Here is a 10,830-nt window from a genome sequence, read left to right on the forward strand (position 1 = left end):
CGGAGTGCGGCAGCCGTGAGCGCTCGATGAGCTCACTACGTTTCCTCTAGTTCATGGCCACTCAAGCCAGGACCTACGACGTCATGAAGGAGGCTATTTTTTGCTTGTTTTTTTTTTAATTCTAATTTTCCCATAACTTTTAATAGAAAGCGAAATTTGAGAAAAGAAAAGCTTCATTAAGTTACTGCGTTCAGTGCGCTCAGGATCGGTGCAACTTAAAAACCAGTCAAAAAGTTGTTGCAGGGCCCCTTCAAGCAGAGTGCTGCTCCGTCTGCAGGTTTCTCCGATGTACGTGGCGTCGCAGTCGGCAGAGTTCACCTCGTACACCACACCTCCCCGCAGGGGGCACCTGTGAAAGCAGGTGTTTGGAGAGTGGCGTCTCCACGGACCCCGAGCCATGCGGGTTCGCCCGCCCACGTCTGGCTGTGCGTCGCTTTCCCGTGTCTGGGGAAAAGGGCATCCTTGTGCTTGAGCTGAGCCCGGGTTAGGTTTGGACCCTCCGGGGCCCCCGGGTGAGGCAATACACCACTTCGGCCCCCGCTTCTCGTAGACGGAAGTTCTGGTAAGGCCCGGCCAGGATGATTCAGTCTAGTCGCCTTTTCTTCTACTGTCCCCTCCGATCTTTCACTTTTACCCTTTCCTGTTTCTTCTACTTCTCTCCCAATTCTCTTACTCCTTTATCACTCCTCTTTGACGGCAAGGGCTAACCTTGGGTGGCAATGGACCTCTGTCATGACCCACACTTGGGTATAGTTTCTCGGCAGCACCGTTCGTGTAACGTTTCCAGCAAAGCCCTTTTCGTTATGGTGCGTTACCTAAACCCTTGTTGGGCTAGGTGGTGGGTGGTGCACCGCGGATTCCGAATTTCCTCTCGCCTTTCATGGCTCGCTCTCAAACCACAACCCCCGGTTCTGGACGCGCCTGTAAGAGGCAGCGTCCTGAACTCTCTGTCGTTGCCAAAGATCCTGAAGATGAAACATTCCCCAGATTCTTGGTCATTCACTCTGAAAACCAAGACCAACCTTTTGCCAAACTGTCGCCTTTTGTAGTTGCAAAGATCCTAGACAATAACACTGGTGCAGAATACGAAGCAAAGAAACTCCATTCCGGAGACCTACTCGTTGAGGTGGTAAGGAAGTCTCAGAGCTCGACGCTGTTGAAAATGACATCCCTTGGTGATCTGCCGGTCACAGTGAGTAAGCACAGAATGCTGAACAAGGTTCGTGGGGTCATCTCGAAAGATGACCTCCTGTCGACTAGTGAGGATGAAATTTTGGAAGGCCTTCGAGCATCTAAAGTGGTTTCAGTCCAACGCATCACTTTCAAACGTGAGGGCTCTGAAGTTAAGACCAAACACTTGATTTTGACATTTGAGCATCACACGCTTCCAGTGCTTGTCAAAGCTGGCTACTTGAACTGCCGCGTGCGACCCTATGTCCCTAACCCACAGCGGTGCTTCCAATGCCAGCGCTTTGGTCATGGGTCGCGCAGCTGTCGGGGAAAGGAGACGTACGCTAAGTGTGGGAGCCACGATCATGTTGCCGACATTTGTGAAAATGAGGTTTGCTGCGCAAACTGCAAAGGTCCCCATCCAGCATTCTCTCGCACCTGCCCCTTGTGGCAGAAGGAGAAAGAGATTTTCACGTTAAGATCCAAAGAGAATATATCCTACCCTGAGGCGAAACAAAGGTTGTCCTTCATCTCGAAGGTCTCATACTCTGACGCGGTGCGCAGGGGCCCTGCACCGCACACGGAATCTAGGGCCACCCAGCTTTCACTGGAAGACTTGGTGGGCCCTCCTCGGGCCCCAAAACTAACCGTGGGGAAGCCGTGTGCCCCAGCTAACACTGAGAGTACACGTTCTTCCTTTGCCCCCTAGGAAAAGCTGCCGGCTGAACGGCCGGCCCGTTGTAGTGGGTCTTCTCCACGGGATGAGGAGCGAGGCCGTCGCTCCAACTCCCTGGATGAAGCCCACCAGCCTAAGGAGCAGCATGACTCACATGCTGCTTCCACCTCGAAAAATCTGGGAAACACAGCTGTGGGTGACGCTCCACCCAGCATGTAGAAGCCGTCTTCGGCTGGGTCTGGTCGTAGAAAGAGGTTCGTGCCGCGGGCTTCTGACCACGCAAACAGTGGCAAAACTGCCCCTATAGGGCAGGCTTCACAAGAAGCAGTCAATCCTGCTAACCCTTCTGGTCCCTCATCGGACCAAGAAGAAATGGAATGGCAGACCCATAAGAAAAAACACAAAGAAAAAAGACCGGTAGTCCCTCCTCCTTAAGGCAGAGCACTGCCACTAGTGCAACAAAAAGGCCTAGTCTCAACTTTTTAATCAAGCCTCTACATCTCTAATTTACATATCCACCACAACCATGAGTATTCTTCAGTGGAACTGTAGAGGACTATTATGTAGTTATGATGATGTCTACTCTTTGCTTGAAGAACATCATCCCATAGCCTTCTGCCTTCAGGAAACTCACCTGAAGCGGACTCCTTATAATTTTCTGAAGCCTTTTCACGTGTTTAGAAAGGATAGACCTTGCACATCTCACGCTTCTGGAGGTGTTGCAGTCATCATGCCTAGGTCACTGGCATGCGTGGAAGTTCCACTTGACACTCAGCTGGAAGCAGTCGCTGCCCGAATTTTAGGTGACCGGTTGATCACAGTTTGCTCGCTATATATACCACCCACATACTCTCTCAGGTATGAGGAGCTTGAGGCACCCGTGATACAGCTTCCTCAGCCTTTTCTCCTACTGGGTGACTTGAATGCCCACAACCCCCTTTGGGGAAGTACCCGACGTGATAGTCGGGGAGCAATAATTGAGCGGTTTCTTCTTTCTGCGGGCCTCTGCCTCATGAACAGTACAGAGGCCACTCATTATAGTTCTGCCACACATACATTTCAAATTCAAATTCGTTTATTTTTGCCACAAACAGTACATTTGTGACAGGGGCGCTGGAAAAAAAGCTGCAGGTCTGCAGCTTGACGAGTCCCAGCGCCCCAGAACAAGGTAAAAGCGGCACCGGCACATACAGACAAAAAGAACGAATATGTGCACACATACATAGGCATACACATATACAGAGGATAAACACGAGAAAAACAAAGAATTCAACTTCGCAATCAACAGTACACAAAAAAGTGGTGGTTACTTATTATAAAGCTTCTTGAATGGAACAATGACTAATGGTGTGCATTTCAATATCACGGGAAAACAGGGTGTTTAATAAAAGTGGTAACTGGTGGCGATATCTTTGTAGGCCAAAATTTGTCCTTGAAAAGGGAATACGCCAGGGGGGCGTACGTCGCGATGGATATACAGACTCGTTTGCTTCTAGATTACCAAGATCTAAAGAAATGACATTATTTTCTCTTACGGATCGTTGATAATTAGCTATCAGTCTATGTGCATACAAATTGGTTATATCAATGACTTTATGTTTTTCAAAAAGAGGAAGAGAATGATAGTCACGCGGAACATTTTCGATTATCCTGAGTGCCTTTTTTTGTAATAGGCGTAATTTGTTAATGTTGCGCTTTGTAGTCGAACCCCATACTAGGTGGGAGTAGCAGAGCACAGGGTAAAACAGAGCACTGTAAATTAGTTTTTTAATATTTACCGGAAGTATGTGCCTGAATTTATTTATTATTCCGACAACTTTGCATAGCGTTTTGTGAATATAGGCAACATGATTATTCCGGGACATGTGACAAGAAAATATTACTCCCAACGTCTTTATACTATCGACGCACTCTATCGCACAATCCCCCAAAAACAAATCGCGCGACAACCTAATGCGTGGTCCTGGACACTGAAATAAAACTGCCTTTGTTTCGGATGTGTTAATAACAAGGGAATTCATAACTACCCTCGATTTTAATTTATTTAAAAAAATAATTCGCTTTGAAAATGAGCACCCCTTCCCTAGAATCAGAACATCTATAGACCTTTCAATTGCACATGCTGCCATTCTTCCAATATTTCATGGAGGGTTATTACCAACCCATATGGCAGTGATCACTATCCTGTGATGTTAGAGCGTACCCTTCCACCAGTAACACTTTCCCAACGTGCCCCACGATGGAAATTCAATGAGGCCGATTGGGCTCGGTTTGAGCAGTCCACATTGCTTGCCTGTGCATCACTCGATGAAGTCACAATAGATGATATGAATGAACTTCTGAGCAAGCACATCCTTGCTGCAGCAATTGTCTCTATACCAATGACATCGTCTCGTCTTCCAAAACGACCGAAAACTTGGTGGAACAACGAATGTAATGAGGCACGGAAGAAGCAAAACCAGGCATGGGGTACGTTTCGCCGCTACCCTACGCAGATTAACCTTATAGAGTTAAAAAAAAAAAAAAACACGAAAGCCCAGGCTAGATACGTACGAAGGCAATCCAAGCGCACCAGTTTTCAAGCATATGCCTCCTCACCAAATAGCAGCATAACGACAAAAGAACTGTGGAATAGAATTCATAAAGTAAATGGCATATATCGAGCATTCTCGGTTCCTCTGTTAACAAAAAATGGGCTATGCCCAGAAAGCCTAAATGAGCAGGCAGACATCCTGGGAAAGTATTTTGAATTTGTATCGAGTTCGGAACACTATTCAGCTACTTTCCAGCAGTATAAGGTACAGGCTGAAAAGAAGGCCATCAAAACAACGGGAGGCGAAAGGGAGCCATATAACACTGCTTCCACACTACTTGAACTTCAAATGGTTCTCCTTAATTCTAAGCCTTCAGCAGCGGGACCAAATGACATTAACTACCACATGCTTATGCACCTCCACCCCTCTACCCTGGAGATTGTTCTATTTCTTTTTAACCGTGTATAGCAAGAGGGTTTCCTGCCCCTTGCATGGAAAAATGCTCATATTATTTCTATTTTAAAGCCTGGCAAAGATCCTTCTAAAGTATCTAGTTACAGGCTCATCGCCTTGACTAGCTGTCTTGGAAAAACTTTTGAAAGGATGGTCAATAAGAGGTTAATGTATATATTAGAAAAACACGGCCTGCTTGATCGGTTTCAATGTGGCTTTCGATCTTCCAGGTCAACCACAGACCATCTTGTACGACTTGAAACCACCGTCCGTGAGGCCTTTGTAAATAGACAGTTCTGTATGTCTGTTTTTTTTTTTTACTTGGAGAATGCTTATAACACTGCCTGGCGTCATGAAATTCTCATTGATTTATATGCCTTTGGCATTCGTGGTCAAATGCTCGCTGCTATTAAAGACTATTTAAAACACTGTACCTTTCAAGTTAAACTAGGAACTACGCTCTCTAGGGAATTCCTGCAAGAGAATGGTGTCCTTCAGGGTGGTGTGCTTAGTGTTACTCTTTTTACAGTCAAAATTATTTCTCTCGCCTGTGTTATTCTGAAATCGGTCCAGTATTCGTTGTATGTAGATGACATTCAGATTTCAGCGTTGTCTTGTAATTTCTCTATTTGTGAACGTCGGGTGCAGCTGGCAATTAATAACATGGTTAATTGGGCAGACAGAAATGGATTCAAATTTTCTACTGAAAAGACAGCTTGTGTTACTTTTTCACGGAAGCAGGGAGTCATACCGGAACCATCGATGACCATTTATAGCCAACCAGTCCAGAACAAAACGACTCATAAGTTTTTAGGCCTTATGTTTGACCGAAAATTGACCTTCATCTGTCATATGAAGAAATTGAAGGAGAGTATCCAAAAGGCATTAAACGTCTTGAAGGTTCTGTCTCATAAGTCATGGGGATCTGACCGCTTATGCCTGTTGCGCATCTACCGCTCACTTGTTCGGTCTCGCCTTGACTATGGATGCATTGTTTATGGATCGGCAAGGGTGTCTGCCCTGAAAATGTTAGATCCTGTTCACCACGCAGGCATCCGGCTTGCCTCGGCAGCCTTCCGTACATCTCCTATTCATAGTCTCTATGCTGAAGCAAATGAATTTTCTCTGGAAAAAAGAAGGGCAACTCTGGAGCCTCATGTACTCTTTGAGGATCTGTTCGGTTCCAGATCATCCATCTAGGGAGGCTATTGAGCGGCCTCGCTTTGGAAAGACGCTCCAGAACAAGCCGAACACCATTCCCCCACTTTCAATAAGAAATAAGAAAATAACAGAGTCAATAAGCCTTGATACGAACCACAGCGTAGCCCAGTATCTCAACAAGATTGCCCCCTGGGAATATGTCCTCATTGAGTGTGACCTCTCATTGATAAAATTTAATAAAAGGGAAACACCATGTGAGGTGCTCAAACAAGAATTTTCTTAACTGCAACTTAAATACTATCGTTTCAACAGCTTCTACACTGATGGCACAAAGACAGACTTGTATGTCGGCTGTTCACTGGTGGGACCCTCTGTTGAAGAGGTTAGAAGGATTAATAACTCGGCAGCAGTACTGACTGCCGAACTTCATGCTCTCCTTCTTGCAGCAGAACATAGTATTGAAAATAGGGTTGCCTTCGCAGTAAACTCTCTCAGTACGTTAAGATCACTCACCTCTTCAAAAGTCACAAAAACCCTCTTATTATAGCTCTTCAGAACAAAATAATTGTTGCATTAAAATATCATTTGAGGATAGTCTTTTGTTAGGTTCCCAGCCACATTGGCATCCGAGGAAACGAAGAAGCTGACCTTTTGGCGCACACCTGCGTCCAAAGATCAATTGATTACTCAAAGATCCCTCATACAGACTACCGCTCATCAGTGAAGAAATCCATGAGACGATGCTGGCAAGATGAATGGAATGAATGCAGCAATATATAACAAGCTACATGATGTAAAACCACTACTAGGTGAATGGAAGAGCGCACGACACAGAGAACGTTTCTCCGAGGTTGTCCTGTACCGACTGCGAATCGGTCACACGCACCTGACTCATGGCTACTTCCTGCGCGGGGATGAAGCCCCCTTGTGCGAACATTGTAACAAAGTCCTAAGCATTTTACATATTCTCATTGAGTGTCCTGTGTATGACAGAGAGCGTCTTATTCATTTTTCTCCACTTTATAAAGAACGTGTGCCACTTCACCCAGCACTGATTTTAAGTGATGAGCCCCTTGTGGCATATAAAAGTGTTTTTAAATTTTTGGATTCCATCGGCATTCTACACCGACTATAAGTGTTTTAATCTGTATCTCATGGCCATCGTTTGATGTTTTGTATTTCATACACATGCTTTATTCAATCACCAGCTACTAAAGCCTCTTTCTTCTCTCTAACCTTTAGTAATAAATAGACTAGTTCTTGGCGCTCTATAGCCTTAGTTGCTTTTCCGCCACAAAAACCTAAACAACCAACCAACCAACCTACACCACATCTGTCTGGGCGTTGGCGGGGGTAATATCTTTCGGCTTAGCAAATCCGCTCGCCAAAGTGCACGCAGGCTTAAAAAACCTCTGACACTCCAAAGAAATTTTTTCTTCATGCTAGGCGTTGAAATGTCATATCATGAAATTACAAAAAATTTGCTTCACTATAGAGTTGCGTAGTTTTTTTTAATAAAAGGAGGAGGAATAAACGTCTTTATTTGCCTGCAGAGCTAGGTCAAGCCTAGCCGGTGCGGCCCACACCATCCGACGCCCCAGCGCAGGGGGCCCGAGGTCGGACCTGCCTGCGCAGTAGACGCCGGGCCTGCTGGACGACCGCTACCTGGAGGTCCAGGCTACTAGCCATCACCCCGGCTTTGATGTCCGGCGGAAGCCCACTCGACGTGGCCGCCTCCGCCGGCCGAGTTTCACAGTCCCACAACATGTGCTATGATAGAAATACGAGGCCCAATTCAAAGTTCCCGCCAGTGCACTGTGCAGTGTACCGCAATGTGTCGGGGCGGTCAGAAGGGAGGCATCGACCTAAGAGTCACTAAAAGTGGGTTCGCCGGAAGTCACGTGAGTTTCACTCCTTGTGCTCTCCGCAACCGTGCCTTAGACTTTTTTTTTATTCTGCTCTTTGTACGAGCGATCCCAGAAAACGAAGTTTCAGTTCCACTAGCTCTTTATCAGAGAGGACGACGACGACGAGAAAATAAGCCACGGCTAGTTTTTGATCTCCCGATTCTTTTGTTTTTTGGTCCTGTATACATACATAAGCGACTGGCATCTGAGGAATCACCCGTTACCAGGAATCGGCCGCAGCTCATCGCGGTAGGGGTTACTTCCGGTGGTGGTAACCCAAGACACGGCATGACATCTCAACCCGGTACGCCCGTACTGGCATCAGCGACAGAGCCTTCATGCTCGCAGCAGAGACCTGCTGACAAAGACCACAACTATTATGTCACTCAAGATACCCAGTCTGGCCGTTCCGGTCTGGGAAAACGACCGAACGACATGGGCGGCGATTCCGCTGAATCGTCCTCGACACCTGCCAAGATACTGGCAGCAGAAAATGACAAAATGGAGGAGGGGCTCACACAGGGAGACCTGGAAGGTTTCATTTTTGTAGAACACCGTCGACATCGAACAACGGGAGTCCCGGTGCTTTTGACCCCGACCAGCGAGACACAGCGCCCCCAGCAGCAAAACCCGTTGATGTTAAGCGCCGAGGTCAGCACCGCAGCGGGTGGGCCCATTATACGCCATCGCTTTACAGCTAGGGGCGGTCTCCTGCTTGAGGTTGCAGAAGTCGCTTCGGTTAATAAACTCTTGCAAGTTCGTACCCTTGGGAATATTCCAATACAAGTCACCATACTAAGTGAATTTCGGAATGATTAAGGGAGTCCCCCTGTGGCATACGGACACTGAATTAGCAGAATTCCTGCAGCCGGAAGGTGTCATCGCGGCCCGCCGCCTCTACCGCCGACGTGGAAAACCTGGCGACGCCGCAAAAGCGTCAGACCGAGTGGTTCTGACGTTTCGTCTAAACACGGAACGCCCGTCGCAAGTCAACCTCGGGTTCACCCGGCATGACGTCGCCGAGTACATTGAGGCTTCACCCAGGTGCTTCAATTGTCAGGCACTCGGGCACATCGCGAAATTTTGCAAGGGAAGCACAAAATGCAAAAAATGCGGTGAACCCCATTCAACAAAGGACTGCAAGGGCGAGGCACCAGTAAAGTGCGCAAATTGCAGTGGAGAGCACCCAGCGGACTACTCAAACTGCAAAGTCCGCCTGGCGGCTCTGAAAAAGACCAAGACCTTTGTACGAGGACCACCGCCGCCCCCTCCGATCAGGGATGACCCTCCCTCCCAGGAATCCTTTCCACCTCTTCCACCACGAGATCAAGCAAACCCGACGCCTCTCCAGCAACAGCTGCGGATGAGAAAGAACAAGACAAAGCACACTTCTTCGACCAAGCACGTGGCGTCACAAAATACGCCTCCTAGTGAGCCACCGCCTGCCTCACAGCCGCAGAGTAGTTCTCAGACACCTCGATCCAAATCTGGCAAGCGCACATATAGCGACGCAGCCACTCGTGCTTCCCCCGTTCAGGAGTCGTCATTGCCTGCCTTCGGCACGATGACGGTCAGTGACATAAGAAGTCTAGTTTTTTCTGTCGTGCGAAACTTCGTTTCACAACTGCCATCGTGCACTTTTAAGAGCATAGTTGAGGGAGTTTTGGTTTTTGAGCCTGCAATCGTAGCACTAATTGGGAGCCCGCGTCAGACTAATGGCTGATGTTCTCTCTTTCGAGAATTATGTAAAACAAGCTACAGTCTTCCAGTGGAATGCTAGAGGGCTACGTTCTCGTCTTTCTGACTTTAGGCAGTTTATTTTCAAATATAAATTCCCAAATTTAGCAGTTAGCGAGTCGCGTGTTCCGCCAGATTTTAGACTTTCTGGATATCAACTTTTTCAATCAAATCGAGACTCTGGCACTAGTTGGGTATTTATTGCTCTACGAAAAGGTCTAACATACGTGTCGCATAACATTTCATCACATCCGAGTAATGAGTACGTTAGCGTCACTGTTAGAAAGGGGAAATATTCACTCACTGTAATCGCCGCATACGTTGCTCCGTCATGTTATTTTGATGTTGACAGATTGAGTTCTATTATCAGACAGTGTCCTTCCCTAATTTTAGTGACGGGTGACTTTAACGCTCATCATGCAGCTTGGGGTAGTGCGAGAACGACACGCCATGGAAGGGAACTACTAGAATTAGTGGATGATTACGAACTTTGCGTACTAAATGATGGGACACCAACATTTGTTCGTGGCACACGTTCCAGTAGCTGTCTATACGTCTCATTTATGTCTTGTGACCTCGTGTCCCGGACGTCCTGGTTTACGGACGTTGAGACCCACGGTAGCGACCACACACCTACCTACATCACGGTACCCGGAATACAGCCCGGAATCAACCGCAACTGTGTTTCGTACGTTGACTGGACGTGCTTTAAGGATAACGTGGAGTCTAAGTTACAAACCAATGGGACATATGATGCGTTTATTTCCACCATTCAGCAGTCAGTAACTGAGTGCAAGCGGTCCGTCCATCTTCCTTCTTCTTGTACATTCATAGATGCAGAGTATGAACGCCTCCGTGCAATCCGGCGGCGTGCAGAACGGCGAGCAAGGCGCACTAAGCTACCTGAAGATATTCGGCTTGATAGACGAACTCAAGAACATATCCGCCGTCACTTGGTCACAACCTCTCTCACGGGATGTCGTCGACAGCAGCCGAGGTTGTAGCTATACGTGAAGCCCTAAGATACATCCTCACAATACCTGCTCGTTCTTGGGCAATAATCACTGACTCAAAAACATCCCTACAATCGCTCCAGCGCCCATATAAGAAAAGTCTAAATGGTCAACTATTATTAGACATCCTTAAGCTACATTGGGACGCAGTTTGTGCAGGTCACTCATTATGCATCCAG

Source organism: Ixodes scapularis, unplaced genomic scaffold (genome assembly GCF_016920785.2).
Source record: "Ixodes scapularis isolate PalLabHiFi unplaced genomic scaffold, ASM1692078v2 PGA_scaffold13__105_contigs__length_92229423, whole genome shotgun sequence".
NCBI classification, from domain to species: Eukaryota; Metazoa; Arthropoda; class Arachnida; order Ixodida; family Ixodidae; genus Ixodes; species Ixodes scapularis.